Source organism: Rhinopithecus roxellana, chromosome 4, assembly GCF_007565055.1.
Source record: "Rhinopithecus roxellana isolate Shanxi Qingling chromosome 4, ASM756505v1, whole genome shotgun sequence".
Taxonomy (NCBI): domain Eukaryota; kingdom Metazoa; phylum Chordata; class Mammalia; order Primates; family Cercopithecidae; genus Rhinopithecus; species Rhinopithecus roxellana.
This window is the reverse complement of record NC_044552.1, coordinates 175,413,486-175,434,325: the sequence shown is the minus strand read 5'-3', so window position 1 is coordinate 175,434,325 and position 20,840 is coordinate 175,413,486. Positions and strand designations below refer to the sequence as shown.

The 20,840-nt window shown below is 39.9% G+C and overlaps 1 pseudogene; it reads left to right on the top strand.

Annotated features, from left to right (window-relative positions):
* Positions 1-14,222: 14,222 nt before the first annotated feature.
* On the top strand, positions 14,223-20,565 carry LOC104658230 (annotated as a pseudogene).
* Positions 20,566-20,840: the final 275 nt, after the last annotated feature.

Genomic DNA, 20,840 nt, shown 5'->3' with positions numbered 1-20,840 from the left:
CTTTAGGACCTTTCTTCCTTTTGACATACTTGGAAGAGCTGATAATTGCCTTTGATTATAAGCACTCAAGGCTCTCTTTTTAGACTTTGGCATTTCCTAACAGTAAGTCCCTTAAAAATTCAATTTGATGATGAATTTTAATGCATTCCAGAAATATTTACTGAGTGTGTATGATTGTCTAGGCTTTATTCTAGATACTTGGGATATATCAAGGAACAAAATAAATGTAAATCCTAGACCCCAGGAGATTGTGTTCTGGAGGGAGCAGGCTGAGATTCAACAAACAACACAATAATAAGTAAATTATATGCTGTAGAAGGTAATTAGTGCTGGTAATAAAGAAGAAGTAAAGCATGACCTACCATGGAAAGGAAGGTTGAAAGTAGAGGACAGCAAGATGATGGAAGGGGAAATGGTAAAGGTTTAGTATTAATAGAGTCAGAAGAGGCCACTTTGCAAAGGTGAAATTTAAGCAAAGACTTGAGGTAGAGAGGGAGCCGAGCAGTTATCTCAGGCAAGATAATCCAAAGGAGTGGAAAACATAAAAAAATACCCTAAGGGGAAGCATGATTGACCTGTCTAAGGATTATAGAGGGTCATGGTGACTGGAGGAAATGAGGGCTGGTTGAACCAGAAGTATGAGGAAGTAGCAAATGCAAAAGAACTGCAATCATAGCAAACAGTCTCTTGGGCCACAGCTCAAACAAGTTAGAACTCAAGATTAAGAAACGCACTCAAAACCACACAACCACATGGAAATTGAACAGCATACTTCTGAATGACTCCTGGGTAAGCAATGAAATTAAGGCAAAAATCAAGAAGTTATTTGAAACCAGTGAGAACAAAGAGACATACCAGCATCTCTGGGATACAGCTAAAGCAGTGTTAAAAGGGAAATGGATAGCACTAAATGCCCACATCAAAAAGCTAGAAAAATCTCAAAGTGATACCCTAACATCACAACTGAAAGAACTAGAGAGCCACGAGCAAACAAACCCCAAAGATAGCAGAGGCCAAGAAATAATCAAAGGCAGAGGGGAACTGAAGGAGACAGGGACATGAAAACCTCTTCAAAAAATCAGCAAATCCAGGAGCTGATTTTTTGAAAAACTAGAATAAAATAAACCACTAGCTAGACTAATAAAGAAGAAAAGAGAGAAAAATCAAGTAGATACAACAAAAAATGATAAAGGGAATATCACCACTGACCCCACAGAAATACAAACAACCGTCAGAGAACAGTATAAACATCTCTATGTAAATAAACTAAAAAATTAAGAAGAAATGGATAAATTCCTGGACACATACACCCTACCAAGACTGAAGGAGGAAGAAGTTGAATCTCTGAATAGGCCAATAACAAGGTCTGAAATTGAGGCAGTAATGAATAACCTACCAACCATAAAAAAGCCCAGGATCAGATGGATTTGCAGCTGAATTCTACCAGAGGTATGAAGAGGAGCTGATACCATTTCTTTTGAAACTTTTCCAAACAATTGAAAAGGAGGGGCTCATCCCTAACTCACTTTATGAGACCAGCATCATCTTGATATCAAAACCTGGCAGAGATAGAGCAAAAAAAAGAAAAGTTCAGGCCAATATACCTGATGAACATTGGTGCAAAAATCATCAATAATATACTGGCAAACTGAATCCAGAAACGGCATACCAAAACTTTATCCACCACAATCAAGTCGGCTTCATCCCCAGGATGCAAGACTGATTCAACATATGCAAATCAATAAATGTAATTCATCACATAAAGAGAACTAAAGACAAAAACCACGATTATTGCCATAGATACAGAAAACACTTTCAATAAAATTAAACATCCCTTCATGTTAAAAACTGTCAATAAACTAGGTATTGATGGAACATGCCTCAAAATAATAAGAGCCATTTATGACAAACCCACAGCCAATATACTGCATGGGCAAAAGCTGGAAGCATTCTCCTTGAAAACTGGCACAAGACAAGGATGAACTCTCTCACCCCTCCTATTTAACATAATAATAGGAGTACTGGCCAGGGCAATAAGACAGGAGGAAGAAATAAAGCATACTCAAATAGGAAGAGAGGAAGTCAAACTGTCACTGTTTGTAAATGACACAATCCTATATCTAGAAAACCTCATCATCTCAGCCCAAAAGCTTCTTAAGGTGATAAGCAACTTCAACAGTCTCAGCATACAAAATTAATGTGCAAAAATCACAAGCATTCTTATACACCAACAATAGACAAGCAAAGAGCCAAATCATAAATTAACTCCCATTCACAATTGCCACAAAGAGAATAAAATACCTAGGAATACAGCTAACAAGGGAAGTGAAGGACCTCTTCAAGGAGAGCTACAAACATCTGCTCAAGGAAATCAGAGAGGACACAAATGAATGGAAAAATATTCCATGCCCATGGTTAGGAAGAATAAATATTGTGAAAATGGCCATACTGCCCAAGGCAATTCATAGATTCAATGCTATGCCCATTAAATTACCATTGACATTCTCTACAGAATTAGAAAAAAAAATACCTTAAATTTTACATGGAACCAAAAAAGAGCCCATATAGCCAAGATAATCCTAAGCAAAAAGAACAAAGCTGGAGGCATCACACTACCTGACTTTAAATTATAAAACAAGGCTACAGTAACCAAAACAGCATGTTACTGGTACAAAAACAGATACATGGACCAATGGAACAGAATAGAGATCTCAGAAATAAGATGACACAGCTAACTATCTGATCTTCAACAAACCTGACAAAAACAAGTAATGACGAACGGATTCCCTATTCAGTGCTGGAAGAACTGGACAGCCAAATGCAGAAAATTGAAACTGGATCCCTTCCTTACACCTTACACAAAAATTAACTCAAGATGGATTAAAGACTTAAATGTAAAACCTAAAATTATAAAAACCCTAGAAGACAATCTAGGCAATACTATCCAGGACATAGGCGCAGGCAAAGATTTCATGAAGAAAAGGTCAAAAGCAATTGCAAGCAAAGCAAAAATTGACAAATGGGATATAATTAAACTAAAGAGCTTCTGCCCAGCAAAAGAAACTATCATCAGAGTGAACAGATAGCCTACAGAATGGGAGAAAATGTTTGCAATCTACCCATCTGACAAAGGTCTAATATCCAGAATCTACAAGGAACTTAAACACATTTACAAGAAAAAAAAAATTACAAAGTGAGCAAAGGACATGAACAGACACTTCTCAAAAGAAGACATTTATGTGGACAACAAATGTGAAAAAAAGCTCAACATCTTTGATTATCGGAAAAATGCAAATCAAAACCACAATGAGATACCATCTCATGCCAGTCAGAATGGCAATTATTAAAAAGTCAAGAAACGACAGATGCTGGTGAGGCTGTGGAGAAATAGGAACTCTTCTATATGGTGATTTCTGCATTTCCAGCTGAGGTACCTGGTTCATTTCATTGGGACTAGTTGGAAAGTGGGTGCAGCCCATGGAGGGCAGGTTGAAGCAGGGCAGAGCATTGCCTCACCTGGGAAGCACAAGGAGTCAGAGGATTTCCCTTTCCTAGCCAAGGGAAGCTATGACAGACTGTACCTGGAAAATCAGGACACTCCCGCCCAAATACTGTGCTTTTCCAACAGTCATAGCAAACTGCACACCAGGAGATTATATCCTGCACCTGGCTCAGTGTGCCCCACACCCACGGAGCCTTGCTCACTGCTAGCACAGCAGTCTGAGATTGACCTGCAAGGCAGCAGCCTGGCAGGGGGAGGAACGTCCACCATGGCTGAGGCTTGAGTAGGTAAACAAAGTGACCAGGGAAGCTTGAACTGAGTGGAGCCCACGACAGCTCTGCAAGGCCTACTGCCTCTGTGGACCCCACCTCTGGGGCAGGGCATAGTTGGACAAAAGGCAGCAGAAACTTTTGCAGACTTAAATGTCCCTGTCTGACAGCTCTGAAGAGAGCAGTGGTTCTCCCAGCATGGTGTTTGAGCTCTGAGAACAGATAGCCTGCCTCCTCAAGTGGGTGCATGACCCCCGTGTAGCCTAACTGGGAGACACCTCCCAGTAGGGGCCAACTGACACCTCATACAGGCAGATGCCCCTCTGGGAGAAAGCTTCCAGAGGAAGGATCAGGCAGCAATATTTGCTATTCTGCAGCCTCTGCTGGTGATACCCAGGAAAATAGGGTCTGGAGTGGACCTCCAGCAAACTCTGAAAGACCTGCAGCTCAGGGACCTGATTCTTAGAAGGAAAACTAACAAACAGAAAGGAATAGCATCAACATCAACAAAAAGGACATCCACACCAAAACCCCATCTGTAGGTCACCAGCATCAAAGACCAAAGGTAGATAAAACCACAAAGATGGGGAGAAACCAGACCAGAAAAGCTGAAAATTCTAAAAACCAGAGCACCTCTTCTCCTCCAAAAGATCACAGCTCCTCGCCAGCAAAGGAGCAAAGCTGGACAGAGAATGACTTTGACAAGCTGACAGAAGTAGGCTTCAGAAGGCCAGTAATAACAAACTTCTCCGAGCTAAAGAAGGATGTTTGAACGCATCGTAAGGAAGCTAAAAACCTCAAAAAAAGATTAGATGAATGGTTAACTAGAATAAACGGTGTAGAGAAGACCTTAAATGACCTGATGGAGCTGAAAACCATGGCATGAGAAATATGTGACACATGCACAAGCTTCAATAGCCGATTCGATCAAGTGGAAGAAAGAGTATCAGTGATTGAAGATCAAATTAATGAAATAAAGTGAGAGAAGTTTAGAGAAAAAACAGTAAAAAGAAATGAACAGAGCCTCCAAGAAATATGGGACTATGTGAAAAGACCAAATATACGTTTGATTGGTGTACTGGAAAGTGATGGGGAGAATGGAACCAAGATGGAAAATACTTGTCAGGATATTATCCAGGAGAACTTCCCCAACTTAGCAAGGCAGGCCAACATTCAAATTCAGGAAATACAGAGAACACCACAAAGATACTCCTCGAGAAGAACAATCCCAAGACACATAAGTGTCAGATTCACCAAGGTTGAAATGAAGGGAAAAAATGTTAAAGGCAGCCAGAGAGAAAGGTCGGGTTACCCACAAAGGGAAGCCCATCAGACTAACAGCGGATCTCTTGGCAGAAACTCTACAAGCCAGAAGAGAGTGGGGGCCAATATTCAACATTCCTAAAGGAAAGAATTTTCAACCCAGAATTTCATATCCAGCCAAACTAAGCTTCATGAGTGAAGGAGAAGCAAATGCTGAGAGATTTTGTCACCACCAGGCCTGCCTTAAAAGAACTCCTGAAGGAAGCACTAAACATGGAAAGGAACAACCAGCACCAGCCACTGCAAAAATATGCCAAATTGTAAAGACCATCGATGCTAGGAAGAAACTGCATCAACTAATGGGCAAAATAACCAGTTAACATCATACTGACAGGATCAAATCCACACATAACAATATTAACTGTAAGTGTAAATGGGCTAAAGGTCCCAATTAAAAGACACAGACTGGCAAATGGGATAAAGAGTCAAGATCCATCAGTGTGCTGTATCCAGGAGACCCATCTCATGTGCAGAGACACACATAGGCTCAATATAAAGGGGTGAAGGAACATCTACCAAGCAAATGGAAAGCAAAAAAAAAAAAAAAAAAAAAAAAAAAATGCAAGGATTGAAATCCTAGTCTCTGATAAAACCAGAATTTAAACCAATAAAGAGTCTCTGATAAAACAAACTTTAAACCAAAAGAGACAAGGCCATTACGTAATGGTAAAGGGATGAATTCAACAGGAAGACTAACTATCCTAAATATATATGCACCCAATACAGGAGCACCCAGATTCATAAAGCAAATCCTTAGAGACCTACAAAGAGACTTAGACTCCCACACAATAATAATGGGAGACTTTAACACCCCACTGTCAATATTAGACAGATCAACAAGACAGAAGGTTAACGAGGATATCCAGGACTTGAACTCAGGTCTGCACCAAGTAAACCTAATAGACATCTACAGAACTCTCCACCCCAAATCAACAGAATATACATTCTTCTCAGCACCACATCACACTCATTCCAAAACTGACCACATAGTTGGAAGTAAAGCACTCCTCAGCAAATGTAACAGAACAGAAATCACAACAAACTGTCTCTCAGACCACAGTGCAATAAAATTAGAACTCAGGAATAAGAAACTCACTCAAAACCGCAAACTACATGGGAACTGAGCAACTTGCTCCTGAATGACAAGTGGGTAAATAACAAAATGAAGGCAGAGATAAAGATGTTCTTTGAAACCAATGAGAACAAAGACTCAACGTACCAGAATTTCGGGCACATTTAAAGCAGTGTGTAGAGGGCAATTTATAGTGCTAAATGTCCACAAGAGAAAGCAGAAAATATCAAAAATTGACACCCTAACATGACAATTAAAAGAACTAGAGAAACAAGAGCAAACAAATTCAAAATTAGGCAAGAAGAAGGCAAGAAATAACTAAGATCAGAGCAGAACTGAAGGAGATAGAGACATAAAAAACCCTTCAAAAAATCAATGAATCCAGGAGCTGGTTTTTTGAAAAGATCAACAGAACTGATAGACCACTAGCAAGACTAATAAAGAAGAAAAGAGAGAAGAATCAAATAGATGCAATACAAAATGATGAAGGGATATCACCACCGATCCCACAGAAATACAAACTACCATCAGAGAATACTATAAACACCTCTATGCAAATAAACTAGAAAATCTAGAAGTAATGGATAAATCCCTGGAAAACTAGAAAATCTAGAAGTAATGGATAAATCCCTGGACACAAACACCCTCCTAAGACTAAATCAGGAGGAAGTTGAATCTCTGAATAGACCAATAACAGACTCTAAAATTGAGGCAATAATAGCCTTCTATCCAAAAAAATTCCAGGACCAAATCGATTCACACTCATATGCACACGTATGTTTATTGTGGCACTATTCACAATAGCAAAGACTTGGAACCAACCCAAATGTCCATCAATGATAGAATGGATTAAGAAAATGTGGCACATATACACCATGGAATACCATGCAGCCATAAAAAAAGGATGAGTTCATGTCCTTTGCAGGGACATGGATGAAGCTGGAAACCATCATTCTCAGCAAACTATCACAAGGACAGAAAACCAAACACCACATGTTCTCACTCATAGGTGGGAATTGAATGATGAGAACACTTGGACACAGCGGTGGGGAACACCACATATGGAGGCCTGTCTTGGGGTGGGAGGCAGGGGGAGGGATAGCATTAGGAGAAATACCTAATGTAAATGATGAGTTAATGGGTGCAGCAAACCAACATGGCACATGTATACCTATGTAACAAACCTGCATGTTGTGCACATGTATCCCAGAACTTAAAGTATAATAAAAAAAAAAAAAAAAGAAAGAAAGAAAGAAAGAAAAAGCTCATACCACCTGGGAGGCTGAGGTTGTAGTGAGCCTAACCACTGCACTCCAGCCTAGAGACAGAGCAAGACTCAAAAAAAAAAAAAAAAAAAAAAAAAAAGGTCATGCCTTCTCTCCTAGCAATTCTGCCACGACTGCTCTTACTCACAGTACTATGTGTAATGGAGAAAAATGGCAATAGCATACATGTCTGATGGGTGATGGCTGAAATAAACTGTTATATAATCATCATCATCATCATCATCATCATGTAAAGATTTTAACCCATTATCTGTCACGTAGGAAAGACTCAAAGGTTTACTCTAAGAATTACTGTTATTAGTTTATTAATAAGAATTGCTCTTGGGCAGAGGAGAATAATTGCAAAAAGACCCTAAATATTCTAAGTATAGACTGTCTTTATAATTTGTAATTCCTAAAAAGTCATGGCAGTAAATGCCACAAATAATTTTAATGCCATTCATTTATAGTGTTAAAGGTAAAAATAAGAAAGCCAAAGAAATACTGAGGTATTCAGAAGATGAACTGTTGCATAACATATCACACTAATATAAAGTGTGACTTAAAATATACCTACCCATGTTTTAATTATAAGAAATTTAATAAATCAGTCAAGAACTATTTTAAGTGCTATTGACAAAGACTCTTCCTTGACCTAACTCTAAGTCAGTCTTTTCTGAAGTCTTCTAAACTGAGCTCTGACTTTTGGGCTTTTGGGTTCATCTGGTTTAGTCCACTTCTAGCAAGAATCCTGCTGTATCAGGTTAGCAAAAATCTACCACCCATGATATCTGATCAAATTCCTCACTTCTCCCACCCTCAATATCTTATCACTCTGGCCTGCCTTCAGCAATCATCCTGGCAAGTGGACTTAGCAAGAATTATCCTCATCCCTAATGTTTCCTCTTAGTAATTTTCTATCCACTTGACCACGTCACCCCCTAACCCGACTCCTTGGCTAAAAATCTCCACTTGCCCTTATTGTATTTGGAGTTGAGACAGATTTCTCACTCCTACCGCAAAACCCCTCTGTAGTAGAGAAGTCTTCTCTACTGTCTTTTTCAAGTGTCATGAATAATATTTTTCTTTAACATAGATGTGCCAGAAAATGTGCTTCATTTTACAAAAGGTCTGTATTAAGGAACCAACTTCTGTTAAATGATAAGGATGCTATTTGCACTTTCTGCTAACAATGAAATATTGTGCAATTAGCATAGAGGACTATTTGAGTGGATTGAGGGATGAGCTACATAATGAGAAGCTAATTACTGGGAGAGATCCTCTTTGCAGATATTTGTAGCATATTTTCTTTTTGACAAAATGCAGAATATCTATGTGGCATTTACATAAATCAGTTGATTTCTGGGATGAAGTTGTACAGGGAAAGATTGTTATCCTAAACCAAAAGGAAGTATTCTCTGTGCCCATTATTTCATAATTAAATTTCATGTTCTCTTGTAATCAACCAAAATATAAATATTGATTTTGCCACCTGTGTTTTTCAGTACAGCTGAGAAAGACTTATCTGAAATCATTTTTCACCTGAAAGTATGTGTAATCTGTGGACTGTTAAGGAACTATTTTCTAACTCTTGAAGTTTGTGATAAACAATTTTTTGCCCCGAGACAGTAAGTTAGAATCACTAAATGAGGAAAACACTTAGTTTACATTATCTTCCCTGTATTTAATGACTCAATCTCTGTTTCTGTGCATTTAAAAATTTCTCAAAAAATATGACAACAGCAACACTTTCCCGCCTCTCTTGGCTCCACCCTATCCAACTCCCTCAAGAAGCTCAATAGTCACTAGAACCTTCTGAAGTCGACCCAGGAAAGCTAGGCTATAATAAACAAATCATGAATATCAATGAGGCACATACTGTGAAATTTATTGTAACTTTTAATAAGTCTAGGTCCTAATTAAATAAATTTAGAAACCGATTGTGGTGTATAGGTTTATAACTGATTATTGTATATTACAAAGCAAAAATTAGGTCCCATAGTCTAACACCAGTTTGACAATGGGCAGAAGATATCACATCTAGACTGCTCCCAGAATGTCTCATTTGAATGTTCATGATACGTACATTTGAAATTTATTATAAATAACTGTAGTATACATTTCTTTTTATACAATATCTTGCAATTTGCAAGTTACCTTTGCATATGTTATTACCTTCCTCACTACACTGTGAGCATCTTAAGAACAGAGATTTCTGTTCATCTATATTATAGCCTTAAGTTTCTCGGGTTCCATGGGTACCCTCTTGCAAGTTCCTGAGGTGCTACTTGGTAGCCCGAAACGTTCCTCCTCAAAGTCCAGATCCCAATTTTACAAGCTCTTCTATTGACTTCTAAATTTAATAATCCCAGTCTTTTTTCTTTTTCCCAAGCCCTAGGGGCAAACCTACTTCCTGCAGTTACCACCTTTGCCCTATGGTTTGAATGTGTCCTCTCCAAAATTCAGGTATTGAAACTTAATGGCCAATGTGATGACAGTAAGAGGTGGAACATTGAAGAGGTGATTAGATCTTGAGGGCTCCTCCCTCATGAGTGGTATTAAGACCCTTATAAAAGCAACTTCATGCATTGTTCTGGTTCATTTGCCCTTCTGCCTTCCTCCATGTGAGGACACCATGTTCCTCTTCTCCTGAGTATGCAGAGCAAGGCTCCATCTTGGAAAGAGAGAGCACTCACCGGAAACCCCAACCTAACAATGCCTTGATCTTAGATTTCCTAGCCATCAGAAGTGTGAGGAATAAATTTCTGTTTTTCATAAATTATCCAATCTCATGTATTTTGTTATAGCAGCACTAAAACACTCTTTGAATCACTACTTTTACCTATTTAAATGTTCAGTTCCCTAAAAAATGATTGGTAATTCTTCATATTAAAGTCTGTTAAACTAACTTGTATGATTTTTTTTTTAATGGACTGTTCCACTGGAAACTTGCCATTGAGTTGCATCAACTCACATATCCCACTTCTTCAATTGGTGAACACTTTAGGGCTTCTGGTAATTATTATACATTTGCTGATACTGGCTAATTTTTTTGAAAACAGAAGCCTGCAGCTTTAGTTTTACCACCTCATTTTGTGAGTAACACTGTAAAGCTTTTTTGTTCTTATGGCCAAGAGGAGAAAGAGAAATAAGTGAAGAAACTAACACAAACTTATTTCCTTTAGTCCCTTTCCTTGATGAAAAGGAAAAGAAATACATAAAACCAAGAGTCCAAGCCTGGTTATCAGCTGCATTGTAGAAGAAATGGTCAGGTGAATTGGTCTTTTGCTTCTTAGGGAGTTTTATGGAGCGCTTCGGAAAAAAACTCAGTTCTCTGTGCATTGAAATGGAAAAATAGTGTCTAATGTCGAGGTCTCTCTTGAAAGAAAGTGTTTCAAACATTCTGAAAAAATGTTTCTGAGGGGTCAATTTCTGAAGCTAGCTGATTTAGTTTGTTCTGACCTAAAAACAGGCAAATACTATGGGGAGTAAGGTATTGCACACACTGTTTTTAAAAACACAGTTTTGTTGTGGCCTAACTCATGTCGGCCAAATAATTCCTCTCTATAAACAGTCTGCCAAGTCCCATCTATAAACAATCTACCAAAGTTGTGACTAGACAGAAAGACTAGGAATTATCATTTTTGTGGTCCTTCTTGGAATATTCCCTCTTTTCACCATTACAACCAATTATTGTTCTTTTTAGAAAAATTTTCTGTAACTAACATTTTCAAGGAAAGTCTTAAAATGCTTTCAAATCACTACTTTCTTTTTTTTTTTTGAGACGGAGTCTCGCTCTGTCGCCCAGGCTAGAGTGCAGTGGCCAGATCTCAGCTCACTGCAAGCTCCGCCTCCCGGGTTCACGCCATTCTCCTGCCTCAGCCTCCCGAGTAGCTGGGACTACAGGCGCCCGCCAGGTCGCCCGGCTAGTTTTTTTTTTTGTATTTTTAGTAGAGACGGGGTTTCACCATGTTAGCCAGGATGGTCTTGATCTCCTGACCTCGTGATCCGCCAGTCTCGGCCTCCCAAAGTGCTGGGATTACAGGCTTGAGCCACCGCGCCTGGCCAAATCACTACTTTCTAAGAAAAGAATAAACCTCTGAAAATCACAGGACTTTCTTATACCTCCAGTTCCAAATGCAGCATCCAGCACTATATCTCTTTTATTCAATAAGCATTTTTGGTCACCTCCTATGTGCCAGGCCTGTGTCACTGCGCCAAGTGCTGAAAACAGAGAAAACCCAGACCTAGACCTGCCTCAAGAAGTTCAAAGCCTCTTAAGTTGGATAAAAGGCTATACAAGACAATGAGATATGAAGACTACCTAAAGAGATGAACAAATAGCTATGAAAGTCCAGGAGAGGGCAAGATACATCTCAAGTGGGGAAGATCAGAATTGGAAGAGGTGACATTTGGATTAACTTAATGCTAGTGTATTTCATCACACAGACACATGGGTGGTGTGTTAACTGTAACGGGATGGATGAGACTTACCTGAGTTAAGACTTAAAATAAGATCTGCCCACAAGATAGGAACTGAACTTAGGGAAGTGAATCTAGTTCTAGGTTCCTTTTCTTAGAGTGTGGCCCAGGAGTAATTGTATCAGAGAGACTTGGCTACTTGTTAAAAATGTAGATTCCTATGACCAGTTCCCAGAATTTCTAATTTATTGACTGGAGTGAGTGAATGCAAAAATCTATTTAACTCATGCTGCAGGTGATCACTATCCTGTCTAAATTTGCCAGGATTTGTCAGGCAACAGGTGGTAGTGCAGAAAGCTCAAGTTAGAGACACCCAATATAACAGAAGTAGATGTTCTGACAGGTGGAGACAGAGCAAGGACAGTGTCAGGGAACCTAGGAGCAGGCAAGACTGCATATCCAAAGAGACCTGCAGCAAGGCATCCTGTCCCCTCCATATGGCCCTGGGTATTGGGATTTCAAGTTTAGGACTTTCTTCCAGGTGAAAGTATACGGAGAAAGCCAACTGGAGATAACAAAGTAAATCACACAGTTTTGTGGTGAGAGTGTGTGTGTGTGTGTGTGTTTGAGACAGAGTCTCACTCTGTCACCCAGGCTGGAGTGCAGAGGCGCACTCTCAGCTCACTGAAAACTCCATTTCCTCCGTTCAAGCGACTCTCCCGATTCTCCTACCTCAACCTCCCAAATAGCTGGGATTACAGGTGTACACTGCCATGCCTGGCTAATGTTTGTATTTTTAGTAGAGACAAGATTTTGTCATGTTGACCAGGCCGGTCTCAAATTCCTGGCCTCAAGTGATCTGCCCACCTTGGCCTCTCAGAGTGCTGGGATTACAGGCATGTGCCACTGTGCCCGGCAATAGCACAGTTTTAAAGTTTTCTAGGCAGTGTCAGAAAAAGGACATGGGCACTAAACTAACTTACCCATGATTTAGTTCCTAGGAATGGGGGTCAAGATAAAAATGCCGGAATCTACTTACTAGAAGCAAGACCAGAAGCACATCTTCTGGTTTTAATTCTGGTTCTTTATTATTAGGTTGGTGCAAAAGTAATTGTGGACTTTGCTGTAGAAAGTAAAGGTAAAACCTGCAATTACTTTTGCACCAACCTAAACAGACTCACCTAAGAAGCTTTATAAAAATATATACTCCTAAGCTTCCCACTGGACTTAGAAAATCAGAATTGTGAAGAGAGAAATGTGAATTTTTATAAGTTCTTCTAGGTAATTCTGGAAATTATTCAAGTTTACAAAGCAATAAACAAGGACTCCTTTTCTCCATCCACAATCACCACAGCCCCCATCAATCACAGGTCACAAACGGAGCCTACAGTAGGAATCCTGTGGCAGATACTGAGCAGAAAACAAGCCTGTGGACCAAGCAGTTAACATAAAAATCTCACGGCAGAAGAAATGTCAGCTTGCAAGTTCTGTGAGTCTTGCAGCAAACAAGACATTTCCAGTACAGAACATCAGCAAAGTTTGTTGTTGCTGTGGTTTTGTTTTATTACCGTATTTAAAATAGTTCTTCAGCATATCAATACTTAAGATAGTAAAAATCCCATTGGCCCTGTCTTAGTGTGTTCCAGTTGCTTCAACAAGATATCATAAACTGAGTGGCTTATAAAGAACAGAAATGTATTTTTAACAGTTCTGGAAGCTAAGAAGTGCCAGTAGATTTGGTGTCTCCGGACACCCAACCCACATTGGGAAAACCTAATCAGCTAACAAAGGCCCATCTCCTAATACCATCATCCTGGAGGTTAGGATTTGAGCATCAAAACTTTGACAGGACACATACAGACCAAAGCAGGCCCATTCTCTTACTCCAGCTCAACAGAAGAATCTCATTTACAGACATCACTGAGCCTTCTCCCTGTCTGATTTTGTTTTTTCACCTAGTGACTATTGACAAAGAGCAGTGTTGAATATGATGTTAATTTCAGCCAAACAACATTGGTAGCATGTAGAGTATTTGCTCATTCCATAGTCTCATGTCACATCACGCTGTTTTTAAATCAAATTCTACTTTTAATCTTTAGTTTTAATTTACCTTTATCTGAAACATAAATGCCATTAATCACATAGAAGGAAAGTAGGAGCTAGCAGGACAGTAATCTAGCTAAGCTGCAAGCAAGTGAAGCTTTTTTGTAAGGAAAGAGCTGTAGAATCACAAGACAATCTGTATCACAAACCAGCAAATATATGCTAAATAGTATCTAATTTCACAGGGTGCCACCCAATTGAAATTGAGCCAGGCCACCTGATTCCTTCTTCCACTGGTAAAGACCATCTCATGTGAACCAGCTGCCATGGATGTGGTTCAGAAAGCTGTCCCTGAAAAGAACTCTGGGCCATCTGTGCTTACAGTTCTATTAATAGAATGTTCTCCAAATCATAGACCTTCATCTGCAACCTCACATCAAGACTTTCTCCAACATGAGACCCGAAGAACATCACTCATCAGCATTCTTTGTGATCTATTGGGAAGGCACCATGATTTGAAGGAAAGGGTCAAAGGTAGGGTGGGAGCCAGATGAGACTGAATTCTGAGGCCAGGGGCATTCCTTTTCCCCTTTATCTTGCCAGGGTCAGGCCCGGTGATGACACAATTGTGTGTTGAGTTGTACTGAAGCATTTTGTAAGTGCCAAGCCAGTGGAAGCAGCTTTACAAGGTTACTGCATAATGGAAAAAGCCGTCCTCATTATTAAAAGAAGACGAGAAAAGGGAGGTTCATCAGTTCAGTAACTTGTGCACGTTGATACATCCTAGGGCCAAGATTCAGACTTGGGTTCTCTGACTCCACACCTGAAGTTGATGGCCTCCACCGTCTCATACATTTTTGTTTCCCATTATTTTTGGTCATACTTGGGAACTTCGACTTTGATTGTGATTTATTTTTCTTGATGTGAAGCATGGAAGCAGCATCCTCATGCTTAATGTGCTGCTAAGGAAATAAATATAAGTAAACCAAGGTTGACTACATATCCCTTATGTTATTTTCCCACCATGGTTCTAATCTTAAGAACATCCAATATATGAGACATGATGAGTGACAATGACAAAGATACTTTGCAATACAGTCTAAACCCAAGCATATGGCATGTGACATACATAGCTAGGTATAGATCCATTTATTGATATATGTGTGTATATATATCTATATATCTGTATCTCATATGACATATAATAACATACTGCCAAGAACAAGGGTAGAGGCTTTTAAAATATGTAAAAAGAAACTAATACAAAAATTAGAATACAAGTCAAGAGAACAAATAATCTAAGAAAAATGGGAATATAGTTTCTTCAGTCATTTATTCAGAGAGTGCTAAGTGTTAGAGGTTAAGAATGTATAACATTTTGTTGACTTCCATATATGCTTACAGTTTAGTAAAGAAGATAAAAATGTGTTAAGCAATGCCTTACACTAGTGGAAGAATTAGAAAAGACTTCCAGGTCGGGTGCAGTGGTTCACGCCTGTAATCCCAGAACTTTGGGAGGCCGAGGCAGGCAGATTACTTGAGGCAAAGAGTTCAAGACCAGTCTGGCTAACATGGTGAAACCCTGTCTCTACTAAAAATACAAAAATTAACCGGGTGTAATGGCCCATGCCTGTAGTCCCAGCTAGAGTTCAAGAATCACTTGAATCTGGGAGGCAGAGATTGCAGTGATCCGAGATTGCACCACTGCACTCTAGCCTGAGCGACAGAGGGAGACTCTGCCTCAAACAAACAAACAAACAACAACAACAACAAAAACAGAAAGACCTTCCAAGAGATTGTAAATGAACTTGTAAAGTAGAAAATTAGACCAATGAGAATTCTTGAAGGATATTTCAAAGAGTTTTAAAAGCCCAAAAACAAAAAGGAGAAAATAAATGATTTAAATGTCTCTTTTTAAATGCAAGGCAAAGGCGATAAACCTGTTCCTGTAACCAAATTTCTGTTTAGTAGCTCTGCATTGTTACCACAACATGCCAATGAGAACTCTGGTTCCACTGAGGAAAACCTTTCCGATGACCCTCTAGAATAGCAAACTCAGTGCCAATGGGGTAATTACAGAGTTATTTTATGGTTTCCTGTGTTTTGTCTGTTTGTCAATATTAATGCTAAGGACTGCCGAGACCAGCTCGGTCAGGGAGACCCTAACCCAGCGGCGTTAGAGGAATTAATGACACACACACAGAAATAGAGAGGTGTGAAGTGGGAAATCAGGGGTCTCACAGCCTTCAGAGCTGAGAGACCTGAACAGAGATTTACCCACCTATTTATTAACAGCAAGCCAGTCATTAGCATTGTTTCTATAGATACTTGATTAACTAAAAGTGTCCCTTATGGGAAATGGGATTAACTAAAGTATCCCAATGGGATACGAAGGGACGGGCAAAAATAAAGGAACAGGTTGGGCTAGTTAACCGCAGCAGGAGCGTGTCCTTAGGGCACAGATCACTCATGCTTGTTTGTGGCTTAAGAATGCCTTTAAGCGGGTTTTCCCAGCCCGGGCGGGCCAGGTGTTCCTTGCCCTCATTCCGATAAACTCACAATCTTCCAGGGTGGGCATAATGGCCATCATGAACATGTCACAGTGCTGCAGACATTTTGTTTATGGCCAATTTGGGGGCCAGTTTATGGCTAGATTTTGGGGGGCCTGTCCCCAACAAAGGACATTAATTGAGATGCATGCTTCTAATTCCTCTTACTTGTATAGAAGTACTGTATATTAGAGAAAGGATTTCCAAAACCGGGAAAAAAAAGAGTCCCTAAAAAGGCAGCACCATAAAGAGTTGTAAAAGAGGAGAATCATGTCCTCAAATGTTAAAAGAAGATTTAAGGATTAGCCAAGGAAATTCTCACCTTTACAGAAAAATGAGACATTATGTCAAAGATTATGAGGAGGTGGGGGAAAGAGAGAAATGCCTCAGAATTTTCTGGAGGGTTTTATAAAACCACACCATACATTACACACGTTCATAAACACACACACACACACACACCCCTGTAGGATCTGATGTGCTTACGACAGTGGCATGATCTCATGATTCAGAACCAGGGCCATGAAGAACCACTATCATTGGGGGAATATGTCTTATCCCTCAGATGTGCTGGAGATGATAGAGTTGTTTAAAAAATCAGAGTGCAAGTAGCAGAGGAACTAAGGCAGAAGGAGATGCCTTGTGAAATACATTAACAATAACAGTTAAAGCAAGAGAATCGACTACCACCAACGGAAGAGTAGGGTACCCTGGTACTTGCCTCACTGAAAATCATCTAGAGCCAATTTAAAAGGAAAGCACAAACAACCTTCCAAAACAAATCCAATATGATTATTTTGTGAAGGGTAAAAACAACCCCCAAATTATAGAAATGATACATTTTTTTTAATTCAACAAAAGACACAATCAGGAAAATAAATAGAACAGAGTTATAAGGTAAACTTTTAATATTATGTACTTATGAGACACTAAAATTTGCAATCCGTTTTCTTTATTGCTGTAGAAAGTAGTATGTATATTACTTTATAGTAGAGTTCTACAAGTAGAAATTTTATAATTGAACTAGGTATTATTTATTACACATAAATGTTACTATTTTTTATTTGAGTTTGGTTATTTTTAGTTAGAAACTGCTTATAGTTTAACCCTGATAACAGGGTTAAATTGTTACTTACAAATATAGTAAACATGGCCGGGCGCGGTGGCTCAAGCCTGTAATCCCAGCACTTTGGGAGGCCGAGACGGGCGGATCACGAGGTCAGAAGATCGAGACCATCCTGGCTAACACAGTGAAACCCCGTCTCTACTAAAAAAAACAAAAAACTAGCAGGGCGAGGTGGCAGGCGTCTGTAGTAGTCCCAGCTACTGGGAGGCTGAGGCAGGAGAATGGCGTAAACCCGGGAGGCGGAGCTTGCAGTGAGCTGAGATCCGGCCACTGCACTCCAGCCTGGGCCACAGAGCAAGACTCCGTCTCAAAAAAAAAACAAAAAACAAAAAACAAAAAAACAAAAGCAAATACAGTAAACTAAAGGAGCTTTTTCATTCTAGCATGCCTATATTGTGGGCTTATGTTTTTTCCCTCTACAATATTCCAAACTTGTCTTCAAAGGAAAATGAGACATTATATCAATGATTATGGGGAGATGGTGGAAAGAGAGAAATGCCTTAGAATCATCAGGGTAATTTTACAAAACCACACCACACAGGTGCACACGCGTGAGCAAGTGTGCACACACGTGCGCATATGCACACACAGACGTAGAGGTCCTATTTCTTCAAAGTAAAAATAAGTTGAATGTTAATACTCTACATCAGAAAAAAATACCAAAAGTTTAATGAAGAGCTTACTCCCCTTTTGTTTTAATTTACTGAAATCATCTATATATCTTTTTTGTAATTGTCAACATTATTTTGTATTTTATCTTTCCAACTACACTTTTCTTGTTGCTCCTTGAAGAAATTATTTTGGGGAATCTGAAGCTTCATGTTTACAGATTTGCAGATCCTTTGGTAACACAAGAGGATGACAGAACTGCCTCAAGTTATCTTCTGAGCTGGCAGACTTCTCAAATTTGCACAGACACAACGTTTAGTGACCTTTGGAGTTCTGAAACTACATGAATCATCATTAAAGGAAAAGTGAGCCAAAGCCACTGGGAAGTTCATTTCTCAGAGGATTAACTTCATTTTGTTTCATACATAAGCAGTGAAGGTATATATAGATCCATGTTATTTTTCAGGTCAAGTAAAACTTTCCTGTGATTTAAAAGTTGTAGTAAGTACATGATTTTATTTGAAACTCTATGTAGCTAATAAAGACAAAGAGAACAGCTCATTTGAAATTGCCTGCACAAGCAAATTAAAGTTTCCAAAATCTATTATAATTTTGTCACTCTAAATGAAGACTCGTGTGACATATTGGACTCCCATACAGAAGACTACTTCAGGATTGTCTTTCTATAATTACTACTTTCACTTCATTAATAATCATAATGCCTTTTCCTATATGCATCTGTCCATCAGCAAGTGAAGACAGGAATTGCCTGACCTTGCAAGAAAAATAAACTGCTCGATGCAAATCGTAATGAAGTTGGTAAAACAGTTTGGCTTTAGGGAGATGAAGATGATGTATTTTGGGGAAGAAAAATCCCTTATTACTAAGATATATTTTATCCCCATATAAAGTAGCAAAATAATATTATTTATTCATAAACAAAAAGTAGTGATCTAAAGGTTTTCCCGAGTTATTTAGGTTGATACAAAAAGTAATTGCAGTTTTGCCGTTATTTTGATGGCAAAAATCACGATTGCTTTTGCACCAACCTAATATTAACACATCAACAGATATAGGATATCGGATCTGAATTTAAAGGGTCAGTTTATAAATCGTATATAGTTCTCTCCAGATATAAAGTGGATTCCAGCACTCTGCACGCCTGAGCCTCTGCTCCTGTGACTATCCTACCGCCTTTATCCCCACTGCTGCCACCTTGAGAGAGATCGTGCACCTACAGGCTGGTCAGTTTGGCAACTAGTTCTACGGGGCGATCCTACTGGCACTTAGCATGGAGATAGCAACCTGCTGCTGGAGTGCATCAGTGTGTACTACAATGAGACCACTAGTGGCAAGTATGTGCCCCATGCTGAGCTCATGGATCTGGAGCCCAGCACCGTGGACTCTCCTGTGCTCGGGCTCCTTCGGGCAGATCTTACCGCTGGACAACTTCATCTTCCATCACAGTGGTGCCGGAAACAACTGTGCCAATGGGCACTACACAGAAGGTGCGGAGCTGGTGGATTCGGTGCTGGACATTGTGAGGAGGAAGGCTGACAGCTGTGACTGCCTGCAGAGTTTCCAGCTGACCCACTCCCTGGGAGCAGGGACTGGGCCTGAGAGGGGTACCCTTCTCATCAGCAAGATCCCAGAGAAGTATCCAGACAGGATCTTGAACATGTTCAGTGTGGCGCCCTTTCGCAAGGTGTCAAATATGGGGGTGGAGCCCTAAAACATCACCTTCTCAGGTCACCAACTGGTAGAAAACACATCTATGACTTATTGCATTGATAATGAAACTCTCCATAACGTCTGCTTCCGAACCCTAAAGCTAACCACACTCACCTATGGTGACCCGAACCACCTGGTGTCTGCCACCATAAGTGGGGTCACTACCTGCCTAAGCTTCCCCAGTCAACTCAGTGCTGACCTGCAGAAGCCGGTTAAATACATGGTCCCATTCCCTACCTGCACTTCTTTATGCCTGGCTTTACCCTGCTGACCATCCAGGGCAGCCAGCACTACCAGGTCCTGATAGTGCCTGAGCTCACCCAGCAAATGTTTGATGCCAAGAACATAATGGCTCCCTGAGACCCCTGCCTAACGGTGGCCACGGTGTTCATGGACTACATGTCCATGAAGAAGTTGAATGAGCAAATGCTTAATGCCCAAAACAAGAACAGCAGCTACCTTGTTGAGTGAATCCCCAACCATGTAAAAACACTTGTCTGTGACATCCCACTTCTGGGGCTATAAATGTCTGCCACCTTCATCAGCAACAGCATGGCCATCCAGGAGCTGTTCAAGCACATCTCTGAGTAGTTCACGGCCATGTTTCGGTGCAAAACCTTTCTGCACTGGCACATGGGCAAGAGCATGGACTAAACGGAGTTCACCAAGGCCGAGAGCAACATGAACAACCTGATGTCCCAATACCAGTAATACCAGGACATCTCAGCCATGGAGGAGAGAAAGGTTGAGAAGGAGGCCAAGAGGAAGGTGGCCTAGAGCCTTCAGACATGGACACTGGGTAAAGTGGGGAAGCAATGGGAGCTCTATTTACTCACAATCTTTTTTTTTTTATTTTTTTTATTTTTATTTTTATTATACTTTAAGTTCTAGGGTACATGTGCATAATGTGCAGGTTTGTTACATATGTA